At 41.8% G+C, this 23633-nt stretch overlaps 1 protein-coding gene and 1 long non-coding RNA gene across 2 annotated transcripts in view; both read left to right on the top strand.

Annotated features, from left to right (window-relative positions):
• Nucleotides 1-23633, top strand: part of grin2aa (glutamate receptor, ionotropic, N-methyl D-aspartate 2A, a) — a 648709-nt gene that overhangs the window by 355331 nt on the left and 269745 nt on the right. The gene's annotated exons all lie outside the window — the stretch shown is intronic.
• Nucleotides 18469-20195, top strand: LOC117528657. The gene is made up of 2 exons (XR_004565851.1): nucleotides 18469-18500; nucleotides 20059-20195. It is a non-coding gene; the product is annotated as an uncharacterized LOC117528657 (long non-coding RNA).

Genomic DNA, 23633 nt, shown 5'->3' with positions numbered 1-23633 from the left:
TGTAGGGTGGGGAAAGAGTCTCTGACTTCCTGAACAGCATTTCTACCCACCTGAAAGATTTCAGCTCCAGTACCACATACACCTCAGCTATTTCACAGTGAGGAAAATAAGTATTTGAACACCCAGCGATTTTGCAAGTTCTCCACTTAGAAATCATGGAGGGGTCTGAAATTTCCATCTTAGGTGCACGTCCACTGTGAGAGACATAATCTAAAAAAAAATCCAGAAATCAGAATGTATGATTTTCTACTAATTTATTTGTATGTTACTGTTGTATGTTAGGGGAGGTGATGGTCTAGTGGTTAAGGTGTTGGGCTTGAGTCCAGAAGGTCATGGGTTCAAATCCCACCTGACTGGAAAATCACTAAGGACCCAGCCATGACCCATCTTCAATGCTGTTACTGAGGGAAGGAGGTTGTTTGCCAAAATCTTGCAATACATGACTCCATCCATCCTCCCTTCAATACGGTGCAGTCGTCCTGTACCCTTTGCAGAAGAGCACCCCCAGAGTATGATGTTTGGGTTTTTTCTCATCCTCTAAACATGGTAAGTGGAGTTGATTCCAAAAAGTTCTATTCTGGTCTCATCTGACCACATGACCTTCTCCCATGCCTCCTCTGGATCATCCAGATGGTCACTGGTGAACTTCAAATGGGCCTGGACATGTGCTGGCTTGAGTAAGGGGACCTTGCTGCCCTTCAGGATTTTAAACCATGACAGTATCATGTGTTACTAATGCAATCTTTGTGACTGTGGTCCCAGCTCTCTTCATGTCATTGACCAGGTCCTCCTGTGTAGTTCTGAGCTTTCTCAGAATCATCCTTACCCCACGAAGTGAGATCTTGCATAGAATCCCAGACTGAGGGAGACTGACAGTCATATTGTGTTTCTTCCACTTTCTAATAAATAATCATAACAGTTGTTGTCCAAGCTGCTTGTCAGTTGTCTTGTAGTCCATCCCAGCCTTGTGCAGGTCTACAGTTTTGTTCCTGGTGTCCTTACACAGCTCTTTGGTCTTGGCTATGGTGGACAGGTTGGAGTGTGACTGATTGAGTGTGTGAACAGGTGTCTTTTATACAGGTAACAAGTTCAAACAGGTGCAATTAATACAGGTAAAGAGTTAAGAGGGCTTCTTAAAGAAAAATTAACAGGTCTGTGTGAGCCAGAATTCTTGCTGGTTGGTAGGTGTTCAAATACTTATTTGCAGCAGTAACATACAAATAAATTATTAAAAAATCATACATTGTGATTTTCTGATTTTCTGATTTTTTTTTTTTTTTTTTTTGTTAGATTATGTGTCTCACAGTGGACATGCACCTAAGATGATAATTCCCGACCCCTCCATGATTTCTAAGTGGGAGAACTTGCAAAACCGCAGGGTGTTCAAATACTTATTTTCCTCACTGCACTGTCTTTGCAATCTCACTAACATATAGTGGTTCACAATTTACTGGAGATTCAGTTAAAAGTACCCTGGAACTGGAGATATCTGACATCCCAACAGGAGGATGATTCAATCAGAGTTATGCTACTACTCAAAGTGGCTGACCCAACATCAGAGTACAGAGGAATGAACTATCACACACCATAACGGCAGTGGTATGAGGTCTAGATTTGGAGGAAGGTCATGTTTAGATTCCTCTGTCAGCCGGCTGAGGTAACTACACTACAGATAGTCACCTTATCAGAGATTCCTTTACCGCTCCTTCACACATAATACAAAGTCTGATGAAAGAAGCAGGAACCCAGCTGAAAAACTGCAAAAAAAAAAAAAAAAAAAAAAAAGAAAAGTAATGGGGAACCGCGAAACATTCCACTGCTGTCGGGAGAGACACATGGTAGGATAGGCATGCACAATACTGCAGCAATGTTTTTGTGCACCCTTGTGTGCATGCACGAACACAGTGTAAGCACCTGGAATGCATGACATCACATCACGCCACTGCTGTGGAGAAAAAAAAAGCAACAATTTCTAATATTTAATCACTTTTATCGAGCAGACAACACAACTATGATCCTCTATATGTGACCCATGGTCATAGACATACATTCATGAAATGGCATGAATGAAGCAGTGCGGTCTTATCAAGCCCACATCTGCTGGTGCTGCATGTCCAACTGGCCCCAAGTGTCCAGCGAGTGGCATGCCGAAAAATACTGTCTTATGTGGACCATAGCTGACATGGGTGACATGACATTCAGATCACCAACTGAGTGTACACATGATCAGACGGTTTTTCACATGGGACAACCTGATGTTGTGCATGTTGATGCAGTCACTCCCGCCAGTTGCAAATGCGATATGTGTTTTATGTATTTCCACGCGAGGACAGCATGCCTAAGCGCACACCTCTCTGTGGAGTGTTGTCAGAACCAGTCCTTCATGGAATGGTATGTGTTCTCCAGCTGTGACTCGTGGGTCTGCAGATCCCAACAGCAGCGGCTGGCATGGACATGCCCACCTTACCAAATTAACTCAGCTCAAAGAAAAGGTCTCACTCTCAGCTCCTTTGTCATGTGATTAATTTATTTTATGTATTTGTTATGTTATTATGTATGTAGATATTGTTACATGAATTTATTTAATTGCTCTGTTCTCTTTGTTTTCATTTAACATGCCATGCATTGAGCCGCTGTCAGCTGGAACCAACATGAGCATGAGAGCCCGCACACATGTGCATTGTGTGGAGTGTTGTTCATGTTGTTGATGGCATGACATATGTGCTTCAGCTGAGTTGTGAGTACACAGTGGTCAGCTGTTCCAGCTGGACATTGCAGCTGTCCAGATGCATGCTACGTTGGACAGCGATCGCACTCCAGGCACCTCAGCTGCACCTGACCATGTTGGAACATGGCATGGGGGGTGGGACAATGACACACTCCTCACAACATCTATGTTGCGGGGGGTACGACACACTCACAAGACACATGTCATGGGGTGCACACTCGCACACCACATGTGTGGGCTTGCATGACATTGTGTGTTGCTTGGTAACAGCACACCTATGGGGCACTTAAAACATGTTGCGCGATTTGCACAGCCAGGTTGAAAGTGGTCACCTGTTCTCTACTCTCGTGCTGGCAGCGTGAATGGCCCCACCTTTTCTCAGTGCCCCGCAAGTGGTTTTGGATGTTCATGGGCGACACCTGGACTCCAGCCAACCCCAGCCGAGAATTGGTAGCCATTCATCCAGCATTTGACAACGTTCGGCCGCTGGTGTGAAGGCTGACCTGATCACGTCATTCAGCCAAGTTTTGACATGGATGATGATTTTGTGCAGTTGCTCAGCTGCGGCATGATATGACCAAACTGTGTACAACATGCTGTTTAAATGCGGCAAACACAATCAAATGGCAGTGCGACTTCAACTTGCCCTCTTCCAGCGTGAGCAGCATGCAGATATAGAGTGCATGTGCTGTGCCCGAATGAATGTGGCAACTACTGTATGAGGCATTTAAGTGTGGCTCCGATTTCACGAGTGCCATTTGACTCCTCCTTTATGTGCCATTCTCCCTCAATCGTGTTATGACATGATTGAGGCAGAATGTCAAGGGGCCCTTAAGAAATGCCTCCTTGTCTACCTTCCAGGCTCTCACATTCCACTGTCTCAGTTACACATACAGCTTACCACTGCCATCAATCAACTATGTCTCCTCTAGGTGATATTCAAAATAACCTCAGATATGAAACACATTCTCCTTGGACATTACTGACTTCAGCGCAATCCCTGGCAAATTTCAGGCTGTGGTCACAGAAGGACTTGCGCACTTCATTTGGGTCACCAGTTTCGAACAGTCTAATATTACAGTCTAGATAAGATTGGACACTTTGCAAATATCCTTCAGCAACACTTCAACTGAAGACTTCTCAAACTTGGTAGGTGTGTAAACCATACATTTGTGCAAAAGCACTGTTTGCACCTGTGGTTGCATTGAAATTTCCCATGACCAGTGAAATTGGGCATATCGATAACACAGTGAACCTGACAGTAAAAATTCTCCCTCACTGAGACATCACTGACTGTGGCTGGTGCATAAACTTAGACAATAAATACAACATGGAGAGAATGCTTGGTTCAAGTTGGGGTGACATCTGACACCTCTTTCAGCCACAGCAGATGCTAGTCCCCCATTGCACTGACCACAGGGACAACGAGGCTAAAAGTAGGATGTGGCCACTTTCAGGTCTTTGCATCTCAGACTCTACAGCTCCCACAACAGCATTTGAAAAGGTCATCCTTGCTGACAGAAAGGTTGATTTATAGGTGTGCAATTACAGACCCAATTCCAATGAAGTTGAGACGTTGTGTAAAATGTAAATTAAAACAGAATACGATTTGCAAATCTTCTTCAACCTATATTCAGTTGAATACACCACAAAGACAAGATCTTTAATGTTCACACTAATAAACTTTATTGTTTTTGAGCAAATATTTGCTAATTTTGAAATGGATGCCTGCAACACATTTCAAAAAAGCTGGGACAGTGGTATGTTTATGGCTGTGTTACATCACCTTTCCTTCTAACAACACTCAATAAGTGTTTGGCAACAGAGGACACTAATTCTTGAAGCTTTGAAGATAAAATTCTTTCCCATTCTTGCTTGATGTACGACTTCAATAGTTCAACAATCCGGCATCTCTATGGTCTTATTTTGCGCTTCATAATGCATCACACATTTTCAATGGGCAATAGGTCTGGACTGCAGGCAAGCCAGTCTAGTACCCACACTATTTTACTACGAAGCCACGCTGTTGTAACATGTGCAGAATGTGGCTTGGCATTGTCTTGCTAACATAAGCAGGGACATCCCTGAAAAAGACATTGCTTGGATGGCAGCATATGTTGCTCCAAAACATGGATGTACCTTTCAGCATTGATGGTGCTGTCACAGATGTGTAAGTTGTCCATACCATGGGCACTAACACACCCCTATACCATCACAGATGCTGGCTTTTGAACTTTGCGCTGGTAACAGTCTGGATGGTCTTTTTCCTCTTTTTTCCAGAGGACATGACGTCCATGATATCCAAAACAATTTGAAATGTGGCCTCATCAGACCACAGCACACGTCTCCAATTTGCATCTGTCCATTTAAAATGAGCTCAGGCTCAGAGAAGGCGGCTGCTTTTCTGGATGTTGTTGATGTATGGCTTTCGCTTTGCATGGTAGAGTTTTAACTTGCACTTGTAGATGTAGCGATGAACTGTGTTAACTGACAATGGTTTTCTGAAGTGTTCCTGAGCCCACACAGTTATGATCCTTTACACAACGATGTCGGTTTTTAATGCAGTGTCGCCTGGGGGATCGAAGGGCACAGGCATTCAATGTTGGTTTTTGGCCTTGTCCCTTATGTGTAGAAAGTTCTCCAGATTCTCTGAATCTTATGATTATATTATGAACTGTAGATGATGGAATCACTAAATTCCTTCCAATTGAACATTGAGAAGCATTGTTCTTAACCCTCTGGGGCTGACACCATCATATACAATGGCTAAGACCAAGTTTTACTTTAATGATATGAGATAGAAACTTACTTCTTTTTTGCTGAAAAGTTAACTCCGTGGATTTTCGAGCCAGCCATCAGCCATCTTTGAACTCCTCATAGAAGCTGTGTGATGACATGCGCAATGTGAGTGTCCAATCGGAATTGGTTCACCGTCACATGGTTTTCCAAAATCCAATCGTATGGCAGATTCACCTCACGTGAAAAGCCAAAGATCATTTTCAGGAGTAATATGTTGCTAGTTGGCCCATTTGAATAGCCCCCTGGGTGCTCCAATGAGTACATACTATTGGGCTTCAAATGTGCCCTGCGCCATTGAGCACAGTGATCACTGAAAGCAGACGGAGCAGATGGAGAGCCTCTGATGACAATCTCGTGCTCAAACAAAGAGTGTGTAACTATCAGGATTGCTCCACTAGTTTGCATGTGAATGTTACTGGATAACTCTGTTGCTTTTACCATGAAGAAAAAATATGCATAGACCATTTTGTATATATGTTCAAATGTGCATTTGTGTTTCTTGTTTGAACCTTTTTGTTGTACAGTCTTTCACACAAGACCTCAAATTACCTTTATAAAGTGTCAAAACAGTTGTTTATCATAGTTTGCTGTGTGTTTTGAATTAAATGTGTGTGGTAAATAATTTTCCACTTTACTTTTTCATTCCTTATTTTTGATTGTAACCTTTATTATACTTATAAAACACAACAAAGCATATATATTATGAAAGCACAGGTTGTCCTGACAAAAAGAGACATGAAACTTGATTGTGGGATGCAGGGAGAGCTGTTAACAGCAATAATAAAAACATTTATGCCAGGCAAGTGAACTGTCCAAAAAATGCCCTCTGACCCCAGAGGGTTAAACTGTTGGACTATTTTTTTTCATACAGTTGTTCACAAAGTGGTGATCCTCACCCCATCTTTGCTTGTGAACGGCTGAGCCTTTTGGGGATGCTCCTTTTATTTCCTACAAAGCTTCAACAATTAGTGTCCTCAGTTCCCAAACACTTATTGAGTGTTGTTCGAAGGAAAGGTGATGTAACATAGTGGTAAACTTACCACTGTCCCAGCTTTTTTGAAATGTGTTGCAGGCCATCCATTCAAAATGAGAAAATATTTGCACAAAAACAATTACATTTTACCATTTGAACTTTAAATATCTTGTCTTTGTGGTGTATTCAATTGAATATTGTTTGAAGAGGATTTGCAAATCATTGTCTTCTTTTTTTTTTTTTTACATATTACACAATACCCCAACTTCATTTGAATTGGGGTTGACATGAGCTTCTTTCTGGTTTGGACCTGGACACACACCTTGTAGTAGGCAACACCTCAGCACACAGCAGTCACCACCTTTCAAAGACAAAACCTTTGGTGCTTTACATGTGGTTTCATTTTTTCCAGAGCTAAGAACTGATCAAGCTGCCAGCTTCCTTGAAATAGCAAATGCGATCCTACAATTGGACTATCAGCATACCCCTCTTCCTTTGTCAAGCTTCATGAAATATTTTGTAGTGGCTGACTTGCCAATCCTGCCACCGACCACAAGAACCTTCAAAATGCCGAATAACATTATGTCCAGAATGTACATATATCATATACATAAAATACACAGCAAATACATTGTTTGTTTTCTACTTATTGTGTCAAAAACTTTTGTTTTTGAGGCTGTAATGTTAAACCTGTTGAACTTGCCAGGCATCATCCTTATGTAAAGGTTTGACCATTTCCTGGAGGCAGACTGTGTAATCTGGCCATTACATTTCAGTAATTAACAAAGTAAACACATGGGGGCTTTTCTGACATGGTTCCACATTGTTTGAATGAATTATGCTGCCACCTTTACAGTCGCAGCAGGATGTCTGTTGCAAAGAAAACTCCTTCCGTGGTGAAAGTTTCAAAGTACCATAATAAATGAACTGGCTGCTGGGTCATTATTCCTCAGCAAGAGTGAAGGTCTCCCTTGCATTTCATGCTTTACATTATCCAAAACTAAAGACCACAAGCAGTTCTCACTGGCTGTGTGCAGTGGTTATGTCTATCAAAATGCAAAGGCTTTTAGTGAAATTAAAAACAAACAAACAACAACAAAAAAACAAAAATAAAAAGTAGTTCACATTGGGTTCATTATCAAGGAATTTCTGCCTTACAGTTTTAGTATGGATTACAAGGTTTTACTCTTCACTTTTACTGTCATGGACAGGATGGGCTTCAGCTACATTTCCAAACTTAAATGCCTATGATCTATTTTGGTGAGGTGGAATTGGCAGCTTAGCTGCTTTTATAGGCAAGGAAAGGTTTACTGAGCTTGACTTTGTGGACAATGTTGTGATCTTTGCAGGATCAATGGATACCCTGTGCAGAATTTGAGAAGTTCAGTGAGTAATTAAAATGTGTGGGTATGTGACTGTACTGTTTCAAGCCTAAGGGCCCCTTCACACATAACATGAGTAAAGCCAGCTGGTACATGGAGGAGGAATTGCATGGCACTCGTGAAAAATCAGAGCCACCTCAAACGCCTCATATAACTGTTCCCACAACCAAGACAGCGAGTGCCCTGTAAGTGCCCATTCGACCCCTCTCTCAGCAGGTGTCGCCACACACGAACATCCAACACCACTCTCTGGACACTTAGAAAAGGCTCCCCGCATGAGAGTAGAGAGCAGATGACCACATTTGAGCTGTCTGTGAAATTTGTCTAAGTGCCCCACGAGTGTAAGAAATGCTAAATGGACTGCAATTTTATAGTGCTTTTCCATCTGCATCAGATGCTCAAAGCGCTTTCCAAATAATGCCTCACATTCACCCATAATGTCAGGGTGCTGCCATACAAGGCACTCACTACACATTGGGAGCAATAGGGGATTAAAGCCTTGCCCAAGGGCCTTTAGTGATTTTCCAGTTAGGCTGGGATTTGAACTGAGGGCCAATACCTCAACCACTAGACCATCACCTCCCATATATTGTTGGTAACAGCTGTGTGTTACCAACAATATATGGTAACAAATATGGTTACCAAGCAACACATACACTCAACAAAAATATAAACGCAACACTTCTGGTTTTGTCCCATTTTTCTATGAGATGAACTCAAAGATCTAAAACTTTTTCCACAAACACAATATCACCATTTCCCTCAATATTGTTCACAAACCAGTCTAATCTGTGATAGTGAGCACTTCTCCTTTGCTGAGATAATCCATCCCACCTCACAGGTGTGCCATATCAAGATGCTGAATTAGACACCATGATTAGTGCACAGGTGTGCCTTAGACTGTCCACAATAAAAGGCCACTCTGAAAGGTGCAGTTTTATCACACAGCACAATGCCACAGATGTCGCAAGATTTGAGGGACCGTGCAATTGGCATGCTGACAGCAGGAATGTCAACCAGAGCTGTTGCTCGTGTATTGAATGTTCATTTCTCTACCATAAGCCGTCTCCAAAGGCGTTTCAGAGAATTTTGGCAGTACATCCAACCAGCCTCACAACCACAGACCACGTGTAACCACACCAGCCCAGGACCTCCACATCCAGCATGTTCACCTCAAGATCGTCTGAGACCAGCCACTCGGACAGCTGCTGAAACAATCGGTTTGCATAACCAAAGAATTTCTGCACAAACTGTCAGAAACCGTCTCAGGGAAGCTCATCTGCATGCTCGTCATCCTCATCGGGGTCTCGACCTGACTCCAGTTCGTCGTCGTAACCGACTTGAGTGGGCAATGCTCACATTCGCTGGCGTTTGGCACGTTGGAGAGGTGTTCTCTTCACGGATGAATCCCAGTTCACACTGTTCAGGGCAGATGGCAGACAGCGTGTGTGGCGTCGTGTGGGTGAGCGGCTTTCTGATGTCAATGTTGTGGATCGAGTGGCCCATGGTGGCGGTGGGGTTATGGTATGGGCAGGCGTCTGTTATGGACGAAGAACACAGGTGCATTTTATTGATTGCATTTTGAATGCACAGAGATACCGTGACGAGATCCTGAGGCCCATTGTTGTGCCAAACATCCAAGAACATCACCTCATGTTGCAGCAGGATAATGTACGGCCCCATGTTGCAAGGATCTGTACACAATTCTTGGAAGCTGAAAATGTCCCAGTTCTTGCATGGCAGGCATACTCACCGGACATGTCACCCATTGAGCATGTTTGGGATGCTCTGGACCGGCGTATACGACAGCGTGTACCAGTTCCTGCCAATATCCAGCAACTTCGCACAGCCATTGAAGAGGAGTGGACCAACATTCCACAGGCCACAATTGACAACCTGATCAACTCTATGCGAAGGAGATGTGTTGCACTGCATGAGGCAAATGGTGGTCACACCAGATACTGACTGGTATCCCCCCCAATAAAACAAAACTGCACCTTTCAGAGTGGCCTTTTATTGTGGACAGTCTAAGGCACACCTGTGCACTAATCATGGTGTCTAATCAGCATCTTGATGGCACACCTGTGAGGTGGGATGGATTATCTCAGCAAAGGGAAGTGCTCACTATCACAGATTTAGACTGGTTTGTGAACAATATTTGAGGGAAATGGTGATATTGTGTGTGGAAAAAGTTTTAGATCTTTGAGTTAATCTCATACAAAATGGGAGCAAAACCAAAAGTGTTGCGTTTATTTTTTTGTTGAGTGTATGTCAAGAAAGTGTTTCCCCCCCAACACATGTGACCTGCATGTGTGTCGCCCCCCTGCTCTCCCAACACATGTGACATGCAGAGGGAGGCACACTCAACTCAACTCAGCTTTATTTATATAGCACTTTAAAACAACCATAGTTGAAAACAAAGTGCTGGACATAATGACATAAAACAATTAAAAGCAATAAAATAAATAAGAACAATTGTTTCATTGTTTTTAAAAACAATTAGAAACAATAAGTAAACAAAAACCATAAAAGACTAAAACAAAAACAGTCTCATGCAGAGTAAAAAGCCAGGGAGTAAAAATGGGTTTTAAAACTGTTTTTAAAATGGACAGTGAGGAGGCTTGTATAATATACAATGGCAGCTCATTCCATAGTTTTGGAGCAACAGTGGAAAATGTTCTGTCTGATTGGACCTCGGTACCTCCAGGAGCGGTATGTCAGCTGACCTGAGACACAGAGCAGGAGTGTAGGATTAAGGAGCTCAGAGAGGCAAGGGGGGACAAGACCATTTAACGACTTAAAAACAAATAAGCAATCTTACAATGGACTCCAAAATGCACAGGCAGCCAGGCCAGGATGGGAGTTATGTGCTCCCTCTTACGTGCTCCAGTTAGGGGGCGAGAGCGGCTGCATTTTGCACCAGCTGGGAGACGTGCAAGGGAGGACTGGTTGACTCCAAATAGAGTGCCATTACCAATAATCCAGGTGAGATGTTATGAAGGCATGGATCACTGTCTCTAAATGCTTTTGTGCAAGAAATGGCTTCACTTTTGCCAGCTGCCTAATCTGAAAGAAGCTGGACTTCACAACAGAACTAATTTTCTGATCCAAACCCAAGTTTGTGATTGTTGGCTTTACATAGTCTGCCAAAGGGCTCCAGTCAATGGGCAAGGGTCCACAAGAGCCAATGGGGCCAAACACCATCACTTCTGTGTTATTTTCATTAAAATTTAAAAAAGTTCAAGGCCATCCAGTCTTTGATATCTTCGAGACATAACAGAAGTGGTGTGAGGGAGAAAGCACTTTTTTCTTCAGTGGCACATATATCGCTATCATCTGCATAACATTGAAAAGAGATGCCATGCTTTCTCAAGATGGAGCCCTGGGTCAACAAATACAAAGAAAAAGCAGTGGCCCCAAAATGGTCCCCTGTGGAGCAGAGCTGGACTCCGAATTCCCAAGGCTTACACATATGACTTCAACCATTCCAGAGCAGTACCATGAATGCCCACTAGGTGGTGGAACCATGCCACTAAGGTGTTGTGGTCCACAGTGTCAAAGGCCACAGTTAGGTCCAACAGCACAAGAATTACATGGTCACCAGAGTCATTAGCTGTGAGAATATCATTAAAAACCTTTAATAGAGCTGACTCTGTGCTATGCAGAGTTTTAAAGCTGGACTGAAAGACCTCCAAGACACCATGCTCAGTTAAAAAATGACTTTAACTGAGCATGAACAACTTCTGAAAATTTTGAAATAAAAGGAGCTTGGAGATGGGTCTGAAATTGGCCAGCATTACAAAGATCAAGGCCACACTTGCATGACATCCTGATAATCATGTACATACAAAGTTCACATGGGGACCGACCAGCCATGTCTGAGCACACACAGCATAGCAAGGCGCCTCTCAGCTGATCGCTGGCCAGCCACTCACTGACAGCTGGAAATGGTGGCTCAATGCACAAAATTTTGTGTTAAATTTAAAACACAGAGAGACACCACCAGGAAGGATATAAATACATACTACCATAACTAACATACATAATTACATAAAAAATGAATACAGGTACACCTCAGCTGGCTATGTGAATGTCACGCACGTCAGCTCTGGTCCACATGACGCACTGTTCTTTGGCGTGCCACGCAGGGCTGGCTGGACACACGTGTGTGGCCAGCAGATCTGGACATGATAAGCCCACACTGCTTCATTCATGTCTATGACCATAGGTCATATATAGAGGAACAGAAGAATCATACTTGTATTGTCTGCTCAAAAGAAAGTTTAAATATTAGAATTTGCGGTGGGTTTTTTTGGTGTGTGTTTTCTTTCCCCCACAGCAGTGGCATGATGTGGTGCAACACGTTCCAGGTACTCACTCGTGCGTGTGCACAAAACCTATGCCATTGTGCACACCTGTCTGATCATGTGTCCCTCCCGACAGCAGGGGTAATGCTTCATGCTTCTTCATTTAGTTTTTTGCTCATGGATATTCTTCCAGGTTCTGCTTCTTTCACCCAGTGTCTTGTTATGTGTGAAGTCGCCATAACATATGTCACACATGTCTCCGTAAGCATCAAAGCTGTTGAACTTGAGATCAGGAGACACCTGGGAACACCTCATAGAGTCATGGGGTTGCTATACAGAGGGATTTGGCTGTGCTGATATTGTTTTGCAGGAGAACAAAGGTCCAAGTCTTTAGGGTCTTGGTGCTTCTTGTCTTATCAAAGTCAAAGACAAAGTCGGCTTTATTGTCAATTCTTCACATGTACTAGACATACAAGTAATCAAAATTTAGTTTCTCACCTTCCCTTGGTGATGACAGGACAAGACATTTCGACAAAAAGGACAAGTATTTAGTATGGCGGTGAGTTGGACACTAACCATTGATCCTAAAGTGACTGGATGTCTTCAATATTAGATCTCTTTGGAGAAACCTTGGGTACCACTGGAATGACTTTGTGTTAAACCGGTGGATACTTCAGGGAGATTCAGGTAAGGAGTGTCACTTACATTTTGACTGAATGTGAGCTATGACATTTTGACCATGTGTCACATTTCTCGGCGTATGATCCAGGACATAGATGCCTTAGTGTTGATGGCCCAGGTCACTGGACAGGAGTAAGGGGATGCCCTTCCATTTCCTGGCTGCAGGAGATTATTAATTTTGAGAGGTGGCAATGGTTCTGCTGGCTACCTGGATGGTTTCTATCCAGTGCAGTTCCATGATGTTACAGATGCAGCAGCGCATGACAACAGCTTCCAGATTTGACGTGACTTGTTAAAACTATAGGGGTTGTAAAGCAAAAATGTGGATGAGATGGCGGGGATGGATTAACCAACCCAGGCACCTTTAAAGAACAATAGCTAAAACAATAAATTATATCATCTTCTAAGTCATCAAGTTAAAAAAATGTTTTAACTTTGATGCACAAAAACAATTTTGCAATGCAACTTCATTATGCTTATCATACTCCCTAAACATGTTTGTCACTTTGGGTCATTATGGCTGATGGATGATTATACAACATTGAATCTGACTAAATATGGTTCACTAACGATGAGAGGGGGCTCCAGAAAGTTTTAAATCTATTTGCTTTTAGAAGACATACGAGTACAGGGGTGGCCAAGTTCGGTCCTCGAGAGCCACCTTCCTGACACTCTTAGTTGTCTCCCTGCTCCAACACACCTCAATCCAATGAAAGACACGTTAGCAGAGTTTTAATGAGCCTTTCATTGGATTCAGGTGTGTTGGAGCAGGGAGACAACTAAGAGTGTCAGGAAGGTGGCTCTCGAGGACTGAACTTGGCCACCCTTGTACTAGTAGTAAGTCCCTTCAGCTGCTCCCTTGTTTTCACTTGGGGTTACCACAGCAGAGCCAAGGTGGACCCAAGATGGAGGCAAGTTTACGCAGATGCCCTTCCTGATGCAACTCCATGGAGTTTACAGGGACAAATGTGGCAGAGTGGGGTTTGAACCCGGAACCTTCCACGCTGAAACCAAGCTCGCTAACCACTTGGCCACCACCCCTGGCCTATTATACCGTAACTCCAAAATGCCCTCTCAGTTGTTGCATTCATAACCATTTCAATTTAAGAAAAAAAATGATGTTAATTATTCCATTCACTGACACTGTGAACAAATTCCACCATTATTTTTAAAGTTTAAGCAACCAGTTGTTTATAGTTAATTATTTTTTGACTGAATAGCATGTCTGTGGCAGTGTATTTATTACTTCTGTATTTGTTAAATTACTGCAAGATTACGATAATATGGTCAGTGCACTTCATTGTGCTTCATTCTTCACAATAACTTGCCTGTAATGTGTCAGAACCAATAATTGAAGCTTAATCCTTGAGTGTAATTCATAAAACAGTAAATGATTAAGCTGATTAGTAGTTGCCGATACTCTTTGTCAGTTTACGGGAAAGTCCTGTTGTCATGGGCAGACAATTTTAATGCAAATGAATGTCCATCATTCACAGCAGAATATTGGGCAAAGCAAATTACTGATTAAAAACTGACCTGATCACAGAAAGACATCATCATGCAATGCAAGCAGAAAAATAACATAGCTGTTGCCAACAGTTTGCAAGTGTGTCTGCAAATAGGTGAATGTCATAACATTGCAAGAATGGCTGTTTTTGATGATTTTTGTCACTAACCCAAAAGCTAATGCACATGCAGTACGTTGGTAACAGCTGCAGGCCATAATCACATTACTAACTGTCCAAAAGTGCAATTTGTCTCAGTCCAGAAGATTTATGGCCCTTCCTTACCAACTGTGGGAAGAAATTTCAAACTCTTTATCAAGAACGAGCAGGAAGTGTGGTTCTTGCAGCAACCTGTAATCACACAGGACGTACTGATTTTCTAAGCACAGAGAAGAGACAGCAAGGGGAGTCCAACGCCGGTTAATTAATCACAATTCAATTAAATTTATTTATGTAGCGCAAAATCACAACATAGGTCACCTTAAGATGCTTCACAAGGGTAAGGTCTAACCTTACACTCCCTCTGAGCAATCATGTAGCTGACAGTGGTTAGGAAAAAATCACTTGGGTTTTGATCATACAACCTCAAAGCTTAAGCAGACCAGACTCAGATGGCTGACAACTGCATTTATCATACTACCAATAACAAAAACAAATAATTCTAGGAAGCAAAGCTGTTAAGGATTTGAATAAATGTTAACCAACAAGTACAGAAGACCTGCCTGCCAAACTGTCTGAGTTTAAAAGGCTTACCTTGCAGACAAGGTACAGCTTGTGGGTTAGGTTTTGAAGTAATTCCTGTATTGGCAAGGGGGCTTTTGGTGCCAGTGCTTATCGCCGGACTCCATAATTTCAAGCAGATCAGAATCTATGACTCCATCTGGACAGGACCCCAGTCCGACACAGGCTACTTTCCCAGCCCAGGCTGGTACTCATTTTTAGCTGAGTGGACTGAGACAATGTAGATGAAGTGTGTTGGTTAGCATTTGGACTACAAATATAGAGTGGGATTGATTACAGGTCTGTGCTTCATATACTTGTCTGTCTCCTTGGACAAGATACATTCATCTGGATCGTCAAAGTCCATCCAGCTGTGAATGGTATCAATAGGTAAACTGTGATGGGGTGTGTATAATTGAAGCACCAACATACGATGGTCTGCTGCTTTGTGCAGCAGTGCTCAGCTGAAAAATAAAACAGTTTGCATCAACTTGCTCCGTCTCATAGCAGTGGTAATGTAATGAACAAGAGCAGCATACCCACAGTGAGCATTAGAAACATATATATACTTTTACATATATATACGTTTTATTTCAAAGTCTATGCATATCATCCAGCTGTGTTAGCATGGTGCCAGCAGCAGCTATAGTGACTTTTGACAGCAATCCTGTCATTCAGGTAGAGCTTTCCACTAAATACACAGTTTCTACATTCTTCCCATAAAGGCTGCAGGGCAGAGGCATAGCCAGAGGAAAGAGGACAGAATGTGTGCTTCTACCCATCACCTTTAGAGCAAATATCCACATTTGAAGACTTTTTTTTGCATGTACTACTAATACTACCATACTACTATGACTACTGCTACAAATATAATAATAATAAAATAATAATAATAACAATAATAATATCCATACTTTTATCAGTATTACACTGTGCATGAACTTGAATTAATGAGCCATTTATACAGTGAGGCAAATAAGTATTTGATCCACTGTCGATTTTACAAGTTCTTCCACGTAAAAAGAATGGAGAGGTCTGTATTTTATCGTAGCTAGACTTTGAGAGCTAGACTCTACAAACAAAATCAGAAAATCACATTGTATGATTTTTAATTTTAATATAATTGCATTTTATTGCATGAAAATAAGTATTTGATCACCTATCACCAGCAAGAATTCTGGCTCTCACAGACCTGTTAGTTTTTCTTCAAGAAGCCCTCCTATTCTGCACTCTTTACCTGTATGAACCTGTTTGAACTTGTATTTGTATAAAAGACAGCTGTCCACACACTCAGTCATCACACTCCAACCTATCCACCACGGCCAAGACCAAAGAGCTGTCTAAGTACACCAGGGACAAAACTATAGACCTGCACAAGGCTGGGATGGGCTACAGGACAATATGTTTTCCAATATGCAAATGATGATGTTTATGAGTTCAATGGTATGAATATTTCATGAGGTGAAAACTGGAACATTCCATCTTTCACTGAATTAAATAATTGTTCCATTGATAGAATGTAAAAACATTCTTTTTTTTATATAACATCTAAAATAGATTTGATAATATATTAATTATTAACAACAGAAAAAGGACTTACATTTTGGTGTGTCACTGCTGCTTTGACATCAACAATCCAACACAAACTTTAAATAGGAGTCCAAAATTGTTTTCAGTCAACTTGGAAAAACAGTTATATACTTCAAAAATAATTCTGATAATGTAGTCTGTGATACTTCCAAAAAAAAAAAAAAAGACTCTGTGTACTTCCTCAGTCCAAGGAAAATAACATCAGGAATTTGTCTAACTTTTCATTCTAACAGCTCTTCATGCCTCCAGGCGGCTTATGGCTTATGGTGTAGTGGGCTTGTGGTGTGTGTGTGTGTGTGTGTGTGTGTGTGGTGTGTGTGTGTGTGTGGTGTGTGTGTGTAAGAAGAATTAGCACCATCAATTATGTGTCTGCATTGACTAAATTAAGTAGCAAATGATTCTGAGTCAGGTTAATGGAGTGGATATGAATGACTCGGAGTGAATGTATTCCTCATTCCCCATAAGCAGCCCACAGAGTTCTGCAGCTTGCCTGTACTGCATCAATCCAATTTAACCTTAATTGAATTGTTCGGCGCTCTTCGGCAATACATTTCCTCTGTGAGACGGTTATTATGCTTGATCTGTATGCGTGACAGACAGATTGTGTCTGTACACATACTGTATATGTGCTAATTATTACTTGTTATTTAAATTGTGTCTATGCACTTTAGGTACATTCTTCATGAATAAACTTCACTTTTCACCTCTTTTCCAATTTTGCCTGTTTTGTCTTCCCAGGATGTGAAGTCAACATTCTTCCAGTTTTGCCTCCATCCAGCAGGAGGCACTGCTGATGTTGAATATCATGGAGGAGTATGACTGGCACATCTCTCCATTGTCACGTCAAAGTTCCCGGGCTACCAGGAGTTTATCAATGTCCTCAAAACTACAGTAGACAACAGGTAAAATCAATTACACCTTGTACTTGAATATTTAGCCAAAGGTTTTTATGTTTAATTTCATTGAGAACTTTAGTGAGATGGGACACAGTCACAAACTGGACATGACACACTGTCATCTACTTCCAGGAAACAAAATAGCACAATCAACCAAAAATGATACATCAAGTCAGAATCAAATCCCACCAGTGATGCACTTATGACAGAGATGTTCAACAGTGTTCATGGTTGAGTAACGCTGTACCACCTATGGAAGCCAAGTGGCTAACTTCTCCTTTATTCTGAGAAATGTGGGGTTGAAAGTCTCATTTGAGTTGGCAAAATAAATGCCAGCAGGAGTCTACAGTACAAAGAAACAGTGTATGTTATCCATTTATAATATGTGTGTCAATTCTTAAGCAGCCCAAAAAATATATATATATTCCAACAAGAGCAATCAGGGATCTCTGATGTTCACCAAGCCATATCCGGATCACCTCCAAAATTCAGTAGAGTCTTCCATGCACTAATATCTATATGTGGTGCAAATTTGGTGAGAATCTGTGAAGTAGTTTTGAAGTAATCCTTCAAAGCCTATTTAAAGGGAAATCTTGATCCAGAATCCGGATGTAGATTCAGATCGTCTCAAATTCCTGTTTCTTACAAACAGGAATGTTGCGTTTAGGTTCCTGTTTCTTACAAACCAGGAACCTAAAAGCCAAAACTTTGTGTTTGATAACTACACATTTAAGAAGACAATGGCACTAATTACATTACACCGGCAGGTTAGTAAAAAATATCTAAATAAAAACATGCTGAAGAGTAAATCTATCTGATGTCAATGACAAACATTTCATTAAAAAAAACTTTACATTACACTTTGTCTAGTGTTGCCGACTGCTCAGTTGAATATATTATCAACTTTTTAATATTGTTTGTTAACCCTCTGGGGCCAACGCCGTCATATACGATGGCTAAGACTAAATTATAATAACTTTTTAATGATATGACATAGAAACTTACTTTTTTTTTTGTGAAACGTTAACTCCGCCGACTTTCAGCCAGCCATTGGCCATCTTTGTACTCCTCATAGAAGCTGTGTGATGATGTGTGCAATATGAGTGTCCAATCGGAATTGGTTCACCGTCACATGGTTTTCCAAAATCCAAACGTAGGGCAGATTTACCTCACGTGAAAAGCCAAAGATCGTTTTCAGGAGTGATATGTTACTAGTTGGCCCATTTGAATAGCCCCCTGGGTGCCCCACTGAGTACATACTATTAGTACATACTCACTGTGCCCTGTGCCATTATGCACAGCGACCATTGAAAGCAGGAGAACAGAGAGCCTCTGATGACAATCTCACATGCTCAAACAAAGAGTGTGTAACTATAAGGATTGCTCCACTAGTTTGCATGTGAATGTTACTGTTATGTGTCGGACGCAGCCCGGAGAACCGACCAGCGTTTGAAGGACCCAGTATAAAATAAGCAGAGCACGGTACAAAGGATAACTGACTTTAATAACATAACAATGATGTGATAATACAAACAAATAAGTGCGCGGTCTGGCGTGGTGGAATGCCGGTGTGCTCCCAGCAGCACTAACGGTCCGGAGCCAGAAACAGTTCGGACCCAAGGACCCCGCCGACACCCCCCAGGTGGCCGCGACAAACCGAGTCTCAGGAAGTGTGCTGGCGAGCGTGAGACCTCACCCCTCCTCTTTCACAGACCATGGCATCAAACCTGGACGTTCTCTGCATCCATAAGGATGAGATGGCTCTCAAGACGACGATCTCACCCGTCTGGTCACAAGGTCGAGTCTCTGGCAAATACACACTGTGTACTCCAGACTTAAATGCCACCATGCTCCAATCCGTGTAGATGCACCACAGCTGTGAGTCCTGACGAGCTGCACATGATCAGCCTCAGGTGATCAGGGTGAGGTCCTGATAACTCAGCCACACAGCCACTCAGTCCTAAACGCGTGCCACCTGGAAGGAAAAACAAAAGACAGAAACAGAAGACAGAAACGAAAGGCAGCCAGGCACCCCAGGCACCCCAGCCACAACAGTACAACTCTGGATAACTCTGTTGCTTTCTCTGCGTAAAGCACTGTTTACCATATCAATGGACAACAAAACACATAGACCATTTTGTATATATTGTTCAAAATTTGCATTTGTGTTTATTGTTTGAACCTTTTTGTTGTACAGTGTTTCACACAAGACCTCAAATTACATTTATACAGTGTCAAAACAGTTGTTTATTATAGTTTCCTGTGTGTTTTGAATAAATGTGTGGAAAATTATTTTTTGCTTCATTTTTTCCTTGCCTATTTTTGATTGGAAACCTTTATTACACTTATAAAACACAACAAAAACATATATATAGTCTGAAAGCACAGGTTGTCCTGTATTATTGCTGTTGACAGCAATAATAAAACATTTATGCCAGGCGAGTGAACTGTCCAAAAAATGCCCTCGGACCCCAGAGGGTTAAATTCCATATTAATAAATGCAGAGTATTGAAAAGAAATTTACACAGATTTCTGGATGAATTTGAACAATGTATAAGCAGTATTGAGCTTCTAGACTTCCAAATGTTATAAAACTGTCATGCTCTATAAGGAATTTTTTGAAGAGAATTAATGTTAAAGAATGTCTTTACCTTTGTTATTGTACAATGTATTTTTTCTCTCTCTCTTTCTATTAATAACAATAATACTGTGAGTGTTATTGTGGCCTTGTCCTTTGTTCATTTACTGTTCATTTTACTGTTAATGTATTTGTTGAAAAAACATTATGAGAGTCAAAAAGTGAGTAAAAATACCTTAATAATATTTAGAACTTCCAGTTAAAATGGTTGTTGGTTTATTTGTTTATTTTCCATTAAAATTGGCTGTCACGGCTCAAAATAACATAACTCCTCAAGGCCAGGGATCCTCAAAGTCTGGAGACTAATTAGTAACAGTGCAGCAAACGAGGTAAAGGCTGAACGAGTCCGAGTGAGGTTTGCCATTCGATGCGGGGACAGCCGTGGAGTCATCGCGTATGTGTGTTTGAAGACAGAGGATTCTAGATATCCTTCCACTCAGTGCTTTGCAATAGGGCTCTATAGCTTTGCAGCTGCAGTGGGCTGAACGGAGGTGGGGAGACCTGCTGACGCTTGGTGAGAACAGTACGTGCTGTCACTTTTGATTCGCCAATCACCAGAAAAGTCTCCAGTGACGCCAGGTAAAGAAGCTGGATTTGTTGCTAGTCACTTTTATGGAAATAATTCATCAAGAGGGTTTGGAAAGTTACCAGATTTAGTGAGAATATCAACAAGCTGACAGCACTGACTCTGTCTCACTGTGTTAAAGTGTCTGTTCAGCACTCTGAGGCTCAGGTTACACATCATTGATGAAAACCAGAATTTGAATTTGAAATATTTCCCACTAAATTCTGTTGAAAATTCTATGAATTTTGACCAGTGAATTCTGACGCTGGCCTACATACGGGAACTGTGAGTGCTGTGTAGGGTGGGGAAAGAGTCTCTGACTTCCTGAACAGCATTTCTACCCACCTGAAAGATTTCAGCTCCAGTACCACATACACCTCAGCTATTTCACAGTGAGGAAAATAAGTATTTGAACACCCAGCGATTTTGCAAGTTCTCCACTTAGAAATCATGGAGGGGTCTGAAATTTCCATCTTAGGTGCATGTCCACTGTGAGAGACATAATCTAAAAAAAAATCCAGAAATCAGAATGTATGATTTTCTACTAATTTATTTGTATGTTACTGTTGTATGTTAGGGGAGGTGATGGTCTAGTGGTTAAGGTGTTGGGCTTGAGTCCAGAAGGTCATGGGTTCAAATCCCACCTGACTGGAAAATCACTAAGGACCCAGCCATGACCCATCTTCAATGCTGTTACTGAGGGAAGGAGGTTGTTTGCCAAAATCTTGCAATACATGACTCCATCCATCCTCCCTTCAATACGGTGCAGTCGTCCTGTACCCTTTGCAGAAGAGCACCCCCAGAGTATGATGTTTGGGTTTTTTCTCATCCTCTAAACATGGTAAGTGGAGTTGATTCCAAAAAGTTCTATTCTGGTCTCATCTGACCACATGACCTTCTCCCATGCCTCCTCTGGATCATCCAGATGGTCACTGGTGAACTTCAAATGGGCCTGGACGTGTGCTGGCTTGAGTAAGGGGACCTTGCTGCCCTTCAGGATTTTAAACCATGACAGTATCATGTGTTACTAATGCAATCTTTGTGACTGTGGTCCCAGCTCTCTTCATGTCATTGACCAGGTCCTCCTGTGTAGTTCTGAGCTTTCTCAGAATCATCCTTACCCCACGAAGTGAGATCTTGCATAGAATCCCAGACTGAGGGAGACTGACAGTCATATTGTGTTTCTTCCACTTTCTAATAAATAATCATAACAGTTGTTGTCCAAGCTGCTTGTCAGTTGTCTTGTAGTCCATCCCAGCCTTGTGCAGGTCTACAGTTTTGTTCCTGGTGTCCTTACACAGCTCTTTGGTCTTGGCTATGGTGGACAGGTTGGAGTGTGACTGATTGAGTGTGTGAACAGGTGTCTTTTATACAGGTAACAAGTTCAAACAGGTGCAATTAATACAGGTAAAGAGTTAAGAGGGCTTCTTAAAGAAAAATTAACAGGTCCTGTGTGAGCCAGAATTCTTGCTGGTTGGTAGGTGTTCAAATACCTTATTTGCAGCAGTAACATACAATAAATTATTAAAAAATCATACATTGTGATTTCTGATTTTCTGATTTTTTTTTTTTTTTTTTGTTAGATTATGTGTCTCACAGTGGACATGCACCTAAGATGATAATTCCCGACCCCTCCATGTTTCTAAGTGGGAGAACTTGCAAAACCGCAGGGTGTTCAAATACTTATTTTCCTCACTGCACTGTCTTTTGCAATCTCACTAACATATATGGTTCACAATTTACTGGAGATTCAGTTAAAAGTACCCTGGAACTGGAGATATCTGACATCCCACCAGGAGGATGATTCAATCAGAGTTATGCTACTACTCAAAGTGGCTGACCCAACTCAGAGTACGATGATGAACTATTCACACACCATAACGCAGGTGGTATGAGGTCTAGATTTGGAGGAAGGTCATGTTTAGATTCCTCTGTCAGCCGCTGAGGTAACTACACTACAGATAGTCACCTTATCAGAGATTCCTTTACCGCTCCTTCACACATAATACAAAGTTCTGATGAAAGAAGCAGGAACCCAGCTGAAAAACTGCAAAAAAAAAAAAAAAAAAAAAAAGAAAAGATAATGGGGAACCGCGAAACATTCCACTGCTGTCGGGAGAGACACATGGTAGGATAGGCATGCACAATACTGCAGGCAATGTTTTTGTGCACCCTTGTGTGCATGCACGAACACAGTGTAAGCACCTGGAATGCATGACATCACATCACGCCACTGCTGTGGAGAAAAAAAAAGCAACAATTTCTAATATTTAATCACTTTTATCGAGCAGACAACACAACTATGATCCTCTATATGTGACCCATGGTCATAGACATACATTCATGAAATGGCATGAATGAAGCAGTGCGGTCTTATCAAGCCACATCTGCTGGTGCTGCATGTCCAACTGGCCCCAAGTGTCCAGCGAGTGGCATGCCGAAAAATACTGTCTTATGTGGACCATAGCTGACATGGGTGACATGACATTCAGATCACCAACTGAGTGTACACATGATCAGACGGTTTTTCACATGGGACAACCTGATGTGTGCATGTTGATGCAGTCACTCCCCGCAGTTGCAAATGCGATATGTGTTTTATGTATTTCCACGCGAGGACAGCATGCCTAAGCGCACACCTCTCTGTGGAGTGTTGTCCAGAACCAGTCCTTCATGGAATGGTATGTGTTCTCCAGCTGTGACTCGTGGGTCTGCAGATCCCAACAGCAGCGGCTGGCATGGACATGCCCACCTTACCAAATTAACTCAGCTCAAAGAAAAGGTCTCACTCTCAGCTCCTTTGTCATGTGATTAATTTATTTATGTATTTGTTATGTTATTATGTATGT

The sequence above is a fragment of the Thalassophryne amazonica genome, chromosome 16 (genome assembly GCF_902500255.1).
Source record: "Thalassophryne amazonica chromosome 16, fThaAma1.1, whole genome shotgun sequence".
In the NCBI taxonomy this organism is placed as follows: domain Eukaryota; kingdom Metazoa; phylum Chordata; class Actinopteri; order Batrachoidiformes; family Batrachoididae; genus Thalassophryne; species Thalassophryne amazonica.
The sequence above is the reverse complement of the archived record's forward strand: the minus strand, read 5'-3'. Positions and strand labels throughout refer to the sequence as shown.